This window comes from Pristiophorus japonicus, unplaced genomic scaffold, assembly GCF_044704955.1.
Source record: "Pristiophorus japonicus isolate sPriJap1 unplaced genomic scaffold, sPriJap1.hap1 HAP1_SCAFFOLD_596, whole genome shotgun sequence".
NCBI lineage: Eukaryota > Metazoa > Chordata > Chondrichthyes > Pristiophoridae > Pristiophorus > Pristiophorus japonicus.
In genome coordinates, this window is record NW_027254505.1 from 215,596 (window position 1) to 224,410 (window position 8,815).

Here is an 8,815-nt window from a genome sequence, read left to right on the forward strand (position 1 = left end):
GTTTCAGGCTAGAAGGGCCGAATGGCCTACTCCTGCACCTATTTTCTATGTTTCTATGTTTCTATGTTTATACAGCGATGATGGTGATATATATGTAAAAGATGTAACTGACAATTTCAAGTTGGTAAATGTAACTAATCATGATAAGTCGGGCACTTGCGATCAGAACCAATGTATTGTGAGAGTAAACGAAGTGATGACGTGCGATGCTGGGATTTACATGTCTGCCGACAAAACCAAGGGCTACCTCCCATCAGCACCCAGGTCCCGCGACCATGTAGCCTGCCCCTCCGGGACCAATGTGATACCCCAGGGAGTGTGGCCACACACAGAGGGAGCATACCAGCTGCAGGGCCAGTGATCAGCGGACGGCAAAGTCACCACTACCGGTACCCTGCCCCCGATCGGCTCTAACTCTCTGGCCACCAGGGCCAGTACTGGGAGCGAGCGGATAGCACCCTCCTGACCTCCCAACAGGACCTGGGATGACCAGGCTCCCACTATCGCTGAAGAGCAGCAGGGAGACACCGCAGCCTTCAAAGGAGGACAGGGAGGCCCACACTCCTGTGGCTCTGCCGACCACGAGGCAACGGCAAAGGCTCTGAGACTCAGCCAGGTGAGCGATCTGAGCCCACCCAGTTGGCAGGGGACACAGCGCCGCCATCAGACAACCTGGACACAGTCTGGTTACTCTGGAACTAGTGTCCTCACCCACCTGCACCTACACAACCCAGGGGCAAGACTGTGACACCACGTATGTACCTTACCTGTAAAATGTACTTGTTCCACTACTGCAGAACCCAAACAGTGATGTAACTAATCCGATGTTTTTTTGTTCTTTCTGTCTGTACAGGTCTGCACATGCAGGTGTTGAGCCACACACAGGGTCTATGTATGGGGCGGGGGAATGGATGTATGTAGCCATGGACACACATGGATCACACCCAGAACCCACACAACACCCACTGCAACCTTCAACCATCCACTGCTGACCATTTCCCAATGTCGTGGTAATAAGGACTTGGGGGTCCACAGGGAGAGAACCAAGCCAAAGCATTGACAAGGTGCAAGGGCTTTGGGCACTCAAGTCTCGGGCCAGAGCACACAATGCAAAGGCCAGTGGCACAAGACTAAGGGGAGAGTGATGTTGTGTCTGTATAATATAAGTATACTCCCTGTACACTCAATGTACAGTTACATAAGACTACTGGATGTAACTTCACACTGTATACACTATGCCTGTACCACCAGAGGGTGCAACTGGTGGAGACCTCGGGGTCACCGGTACACGACAGGTAACCAGGTATAAAACGGAGCTCACCATACTGTACCCTCACTCAGGAGCTGCAATAAATGGACTAAGGTCACCACAGTTCAAGTACAATACCTTGCCTCATGGAGTCATTACTTGAGTGCTTACAGACACAATAGAAAGAGATTAAACATTAAATGGTAGGACATTGAGAATTGTAGAGGAACAAAGCGACCTGGGAGTGCATGTCCACAGATCCCTTAAGGTAGCAGGCAAGGTGGATTAGCTGGTTAAGAAGACATACAGAATGCTGGCCTTTATTAGCCGAGGCCTAGAATAAGAGAGCAGGTGGATTATGCTTGAATATAAAACACTGGTTAGGCCACAGCTGGAGTACTGCGTGCAGTTCTCGTCACCACTTTACAGGAAGAAGACTGTGATTGCACTGGAGATTTACAGAGGAGATTTCGAGGATGTTATCGGGAGTGGAGAATCTTAGCTATGAGGACAGATTAGACAGGCTGGAGTTGTTTTTCTTGGAACAAAGTGGGCTGAGGGGAGGCATCATTGAAGTGTATACAATTATGAGGGGCCGTGATATATTGGATAGAATGGGCCCATTTCCCTTAGCAGAGGGGTCAACAACCATGGGGCATAAATTTAAAGTCTTGGTAGAAGGTGTCGGGGGGATTTGAGGGAAAATTTCTTCATGCAGAGGGTTGTGGGGGTCTGGAACTCACTGCTTGAAAGGGTGGTAGAGGCAGAAACGCTCACCACATTTAAAAAGTGCTTGGATGTGCACCTGAAGTGCCGTAACCTGCAGGGTTATGGACCTGGAGCTGGAAAGTGGGATTAGGCTGGAGAGCCTGTTATTGGCCAGCACGGTCACAATGGGCCGAAATGGCCTCCTTCCGTGCTGTAAACTTCTGATGATATAATTCTATGAAAAATAATCACCCAACGTGGGGCTCGTTTTAGAATCTCATGATCTCCTGACTGAGTTTGCTGGGCTTCTGCAAAATACACCTTTTTGTCGTTGATTACAGCCAGGTGCCTGTTGGCTCCGCCCCAGATGTTTAAACTTGCTGTCGAGGAACTGCCAGGATCTTCTTGAATGGTGGACCAGACTAGAGGGGCTGAATGGCCTACTCCGGCGCCTAATCCTTACATGTTTATGATCTTATGACCTTTCACAGGAGAACAAACTCGCCCCTGAGCACGAGGAGAAAGTTCCAGAAAATATTCCCACCCGGTGAGCTTTCGCGTGTGAGGCGAACGTGTTAACCGCTACACTGCGGAAACATCTCCACTTTCAGCACCAGGTCAGACAGAAATGTGAAGCGAGCAGGTGAACTGCTGAATCCCACTTTTAAGGAGTTGGTCGTGGTGTCAAACAATGAGTTTTGCTCAATGACGAGAATGAAGAAGTGGGATTTGAACCCACGCTTCCAGAAAAAAAACTACAAACTGACCACAGCACCTGAGACCGCTCGACCATCCTGACTATTTAATGCTGTATGTGGCCATCTGCAGGTTGATTTTGAACTTTTGTGTCCTGTCACATGAAATAAATGAGGGCAGCAGGTGTATCTCTGCCTGACACCTGGGAAACAGTGAGACAGACCTTGGAGCAAGGATCTGGTTATTGCCAAACAGCAAAGAAAATATTAATTCCCGAATTACCCTGAAGAACAGTGACCTCGACGTGATCTGGGGTCAGACGCGCTACCGTTGCACCACGAGGTCGATACAGCACATCGGAAATGTTTGACTATCTGAAGGTTTCACAATACAAGGGGCTTTAAAATCCCCGCCCATTCCCACCGGGTGTCAGAAGCAGTGCTCACCTGCCAGTCACCGTATGTTTTTTTGTTAAACTTTTGTGTTGCTTTCACGGGATTGCATCATGAATTAATCTGTCACCTTCTTTTGCACAATGAAAGAAATGCTAACTGAGGTAGAGTCGATACTTCAACCATTTTTTTCTGTGCTTTGCATAGAAACATAGAAACATAGAAACATCGAAAACAGGTGCAGGATTAGGCCATTCGGCCCTTCGAGCCTGCACCACCATTCAATATGATCATGGTTGATCATGCACCTCAGTACCCCTTTCCTGCTTTCTCTCCATACCTTTGATACCTTTAGCCGTAATTGCCACATTTAACTCCCTTTTGAATATATCTAACGAACTGGCCTCAACAACTTTCTGTGGTAGAGAATTCCACAGGTTCAGAATTCTCTGAGTGAAGAAGTTTCTCCTCATCTCGGTCCTAAATGGCTTACCCCTTTTCCTTAGACTGTGACCCCTGGTTCTGGACTTCCCCAACATCGGGAACATACTTCCTGCATCTAACCTCTCCAATCCCGTCAGAATTTTATGTTTCCATGTAATCCCCTCTCATTCTTCTAAATTCCAGTGAAGAAAAGTCTAGTTGATCCAGTCTTTCTTTACATGTCAGTCCTGCCCTCCCGGGAATCAGTCTGGTGAACCTTCGCTGCACTCCCTCAATAGCAAGAACGTTCTTCCTCAGATTAGGAGACCAAAACTGTACACAATATTCCAGGTGTGGCCTCACCAAGGCCTGCGTCCGCGCACATACAGAGGCTGAACTCCAGGACATCGTCGACGTATTTACTGAGGCCTATGAAAGCATGGGCCTTACGTTAAACATCCGTAAGTCAAAGGTCCTCCACCAGCCTGTCCTCACCGCACAGCACTACCCCCCAGTCATCAAGATCCACGGCGCGGCCCTGGACACCATGGACCACTTCCCATATCTCGGGAGCCTCCTATCAACAAGAGCAGGCATCGACGACGAGATTCAACACGGCCTCCATGCGCAAGTGCAGCCTTCGGCCGCTTGAGGAAAAGAGTGTTTGAAGACCAGGCCCTCAAAACTGCCACCAAGCTCATAGTCTACAGGGCTGTAGTAAAACCTGCCCTCCTGTAAGGCTCAGAGACATGGACCATGTACAGCAGACACCTCAAGTTGCTGAAGAAATATCACCAACGATGTCTCCGCAAGATCCAACAAATCCCCTGGGAGGACAGACGCACCAACATCAATGACCTTATTCAGGCTAACATCCCCAGCTTTGAAGTACTGACCACACTCGATCAGCTCCGCTGGGCAGGCCACATTGTCCTCATGTCAGACAAGAAACTCCCAAAGCAAGTGCTCTACTCGGAGCTCCGTCATGGCAAACGAGCCAAAGGTGGGCAGCAGAAACTCTACAAGGACACAATCAAAGCCTCCCTGATAAAGTGCAACATCCCCACTGACACTCAGGAGTCCCTGACCCAAGACCACCCTAAGTGGAGGAAGTGCATCCGAGAGGGCGCTGAGCACCTCGAGTCTCATCGCCGAGTGCATGCAGAAATCAAGTGTAGACAGCAGAAAGAGCGTTCGGCAAACCTGTCCCACCCATCCCTTCCCTCAACGACTATCTGTCCCACCTGTGACAGGTTCTGTGGCTCTAGTATTGGACTGTTCAGCCACCAAAGAACTCATTTTCGGAGTGGAAGCAAGTCTTCCTCGATTCCGAGGGACTGCCTATGTAGATTCCAAAATTCGTGGAAACCCTCCAGTGTTTGGACTCACTGAAAAGGAAATTCGATTTGGGATGAGTAAACATAAAGTTTGGGATCCTAAAAAGCATATGGAAGAAATCTACAAGTCTTAACCAAGTTTGGGATTTTAAAAGGCACGTTTGGGCCTGTGGGGAAAAGCTGCAGTGACAGAGGGGTGGGATTTAGAGTTTGGATATTGTAGCTAATCAGTTTGTCTGGGGGAGCTCTTTAACCATAGTCAGGCCCCCAGAAAACATTAGCATTTAAACAATCGACCACGGAAGAAACATTATCCACCTTACCCACAGGACCCAAATATCACATCCATATTCCAACACCTTTTCAACATGTGTAGAAATATCTGGCTCAGCCCAGACTTCCCGAAGCCAAAGCAGTGCTATTTCAATGGACAAGAGTTCATTAATTCATAAAGAAGGAGTATCGCCATCCCAAAGTCTATCAACACCAGATTAAAACATTTAATCAAGTCTCAGTTAGCTAGTCCGCCAAAACTTATACAAAGAAGACCACTTAAATCAATGGGCAGCAAAACTTAAACAAAAGAAACTTTAGATTTGGCACGAAGATTAAGCCACCTCTCAGAGTATAACTGGGGGCCTATCGTACCAAGAGCAACCTATTTTTCTGACCATTACTTTGGAACAACTAGATCAAGATCGAGAGCACACGGCAAGAAAACACAGGAAGATACATCACGACATCGGAGAAAAGAACTTCAAAAAACCAATCAGTGGAACATCAATACCAACTGACTTGGTAACAGCCATCAACTGGACCACCGCGACCGACAGACCCAACCAGGAAAATCAACCACGAGAAAACCGGGGTCCACGCAAGTGTTCCACTCTACAATTTGTGCCTCGACTGTCCAGCAGGTAAAAATTACCGAAACAACTTAAAACCCTATTGATGACAAAGGATACCGGCTTCGGGACAATCAGAATACTTCGTCACAGACAAGGCACCGGAAGGCTGGAAGGTAGATCACACCGGTTGTGGGAGAGCTGGTTGGCGGTGACATGGAAGTGTCTGCAGTGTGCGGGACCAGACTGCTTCCACGCATGAATGTCCCACCCTTTATTTGGGAAAAGTACAACTGAGAGTGGACAAGTTCCATCCCGGTCAGAGCAATCTGAAGCTTTAACTGACTGACACCCTGGTTTGGGATTGTAATGTCTGTAAGCATGTAATGCTTGTAGCGCCACACTGTGGATGTGGACATATTGTGTACTGCAACTGTATAGTTAATCATTAAACAGAACAGGCTCTTTCCGGAGAGTTCCGAGAGAGCAGCCTGCATGTTCGGAAGCTGTGTGTGCTGTGCTCTGTGAAGATATCACAGGGATGTCTTGTAATATATGCTATATCAGTCTCTGTGGTGCAATGGATTAGGGCGTTCAGCTATTAACTGCAAGGTTGGTGGATCGTAGCCCATTCAGGGACAAAACCTTTAATTGTTTTTCCCTGAGGATTCGGTGCCGTGCAGTTCCAGGTTGTCATTGTGTGTTTTGGCTGCACGAATATATTCCGCAATCATTGCCAGCTGTGCTGTTATCAAGTTATACCAACTGTTACTTGCATTTTCGCGTGGTTGTTCGTTGTCTCGTCGCCAATTGATATGCTCATAATAAAGAACAATGAGTAAGTGTGACATTAGCTCCTTTAATGAGACTCCAGCATGCTTATATATACCAATGGATGCTGGGAACCCTTGGGACTCCAACAGGTAGGCCCTCTGGTGGTGGTGTGATACAGGTGGCCAAAGGTTAAATACATAACACAAGGTGTGTACGGAAATCAACCATCAAAAGTCCTGTCGTTAGCCACAGGGGTTTCCGGCAATTTTCTGATCGCAAAGCGCTTTCAGTCCTTGTCCTTAACATTGTAGATGTGGAAATTGGGGAGTTTAATGACTTTGAAAGGAGAACATTGTTGTTTGGTGCAGTTCCGGTCAGAGAAATGTTTGTGAAAGGAACTTTTTGCAGAGAGAGGGATTGAGCATTTCAGCTTGTTGCTGAACACTTCTCTCTGGGCACTGAGCTAAGCAGCAGTTTCCGTAGTGTAGCGGTTATCATGTTTGCCTTACACGTGAAAGGTCTCTGTTGCGAGCCTGGGTGGAAACATTATTTGTGAAGCAAAAACTTGTCTGCAATAAAATTGAACAAAAGCAGTCCAGGGTACATTGTCGCATGAGCAATGAACATTTTAAAACTAATCTACTCAAATACAGAGTGTGTAAAATCAGATCGGGGATAAAACTTCATCAAGGGTTAAAGTTTCACTCATTATTAAAGTTCAGTTATTGAAATTTCGATTGTCCCTGTTCGCATTTCTTTCATTCTGTGAAACAACACTATCGGTTTCTTCCATCAGATCTAAGTTGCATTTGAAACCCACAAACAGCTCATTAATTATTCGCTCTTCCCCAGTTCCAGAGCTCAGAGTGTTATTGTCCATCCCTGGGATGCAAACTACATCGGACCCGGGCCAAAGCTCCCCGTGCACCGATCACAGGCTCAGGAAAACCCCGGGGGAGAGGATATCCCGATCACTGGGCCTTCCAGCAACACTGAACAAGCGCCCGGTCCGAAACTTTCCTGAGTAATAACTTGTAACTGAAGCATCCAACAGTCAGGATGGCCGAGCGGTCTAAGGCGCTGCGTTCAGGTCGCAGTCTCCTCTGGAGGCGTGGGTTCAAATCCCACTCCTGACATTCAGTGTTTTAAATTGCAAACTCATTTGTTTTGACACCACTCTGAAGTGCTTTGGGACATCCATCTGACGTAATAAAATTACTCCACTTCAATTGCAAGCTGTGATATCAAATATACTTCCCAAACCGGGAAACGATCCCGGGTGGCTGTAGCGAAAGGAATGGGTTTGTGAAGCACTGAAAGGTGCCCTGTAAATATCCCGCACTGCTAATTTAAACTCACGGTTATAATTTGTTTCAGTGCAAAAGAAGGCAGGCTCGAAGGGCCAAATGGCCGACTCCTGCTCCTGGTTCTTGTGTTCTTATGCAGATCACAGAACAGATGATTAAATTATCAACTCTCCCTCAGTTCGTATTTCTTTCATTGTGCAAAAGAAGATAATGTGTTCATTAATGATGTTTTCCCGTGAAAGCAACATAAATTTTAAGGAACAGTAATTGACTAACATGGGGCTCAAACCCACGATCCTGAGATTAAGAGTCTCATGCTCTACCGACTGAGCTAGCCAGGCTTCTCAACATCTACCCTGTCAATCCCCTTCAGAATATTGTCCGTTTCAACGAGATCACCTCCGATTCTTCGAAACCCCAGAGAGAATCGGCATATTCTACACAATCTCTCATCATAGGACAGCCCTCTCATCCCAGGAATCAATCTGTTGAACCTCTGTTGCACCACCTCCAAGGCAAGTGTGTCCTTCCTCAGATAAGTACTATGGGCGAATATCCTGTTTTTCTGCTGATTCTACTTCCTCCTCCTTTGATAGTCCTTCTCTGTACATTCTGTATTCTGCTTGGTTCTCTACTGAAATATGAGCCTGAAGTTTATCACAAGCTTCCGTTTTTGTGTTTTAGTTGATCTTCATTCATCCACCGAGCTGTAGCTAGCTATCATGCTATTTCTGCACCCTGCATGAGAACGTGTCTAGTCGTTACCCGATCTATCTCCTTTTTGAATGTCTCCCAATGTGCATTTACTGTTTTACCGAGAAATCTTTGGTTTCAATCTACCTGGGCCGGATCCCTTTCAACTCAAAAAATTAGTCCTCCTACAGTTGGGTATTTTCACACATGATTATACCTTCTCCTTTTCCATAACTACTCTAAACCTAATGATATTGTGATCACTGTTTCCTCAATGCGCCTCCACAGAAACATGCTCTACTTAATCCATTTCCGAGATCCAGAACTGCTTTCTTCCCCATCGTGCTGGAAACATACTGATGGAGAAAGTTCTAATACAGATTTCAGGAAA

At 46.7% G+C, this 8,815-nt stretch overlaps 2 non-coding genes across 2 annotated transcripts; one reads left to right on the forward strand and one right to left on the reverse strand.

Annotated features, from left to right (window-relative positions):
• The first annotated feature begins 7,477 nt into the window (after positions 1-7,477).
• trnal-cag (transfer RNA leucine (anticodon CAG)) lies at positions 7,478-7,560 on the forward strand. The gene has a single exon. It is a non-coding gene; the product is annotated as a tRNA-Leu (tRNA).
• A 439-nt stretch (positions 7,561-7,999) lies between these two features.
• On the reverse strand, positions 8,000-8,072 carry trnak-cuu (transfer RNA lysine (anticodon CUU)). Its single transcript has one exon. It is a non-coding gene; the product is annotated as a tRNA-Lys (tRNA).
• Positions 8,073-8,815: the final 743 nt, after the last annotated feature.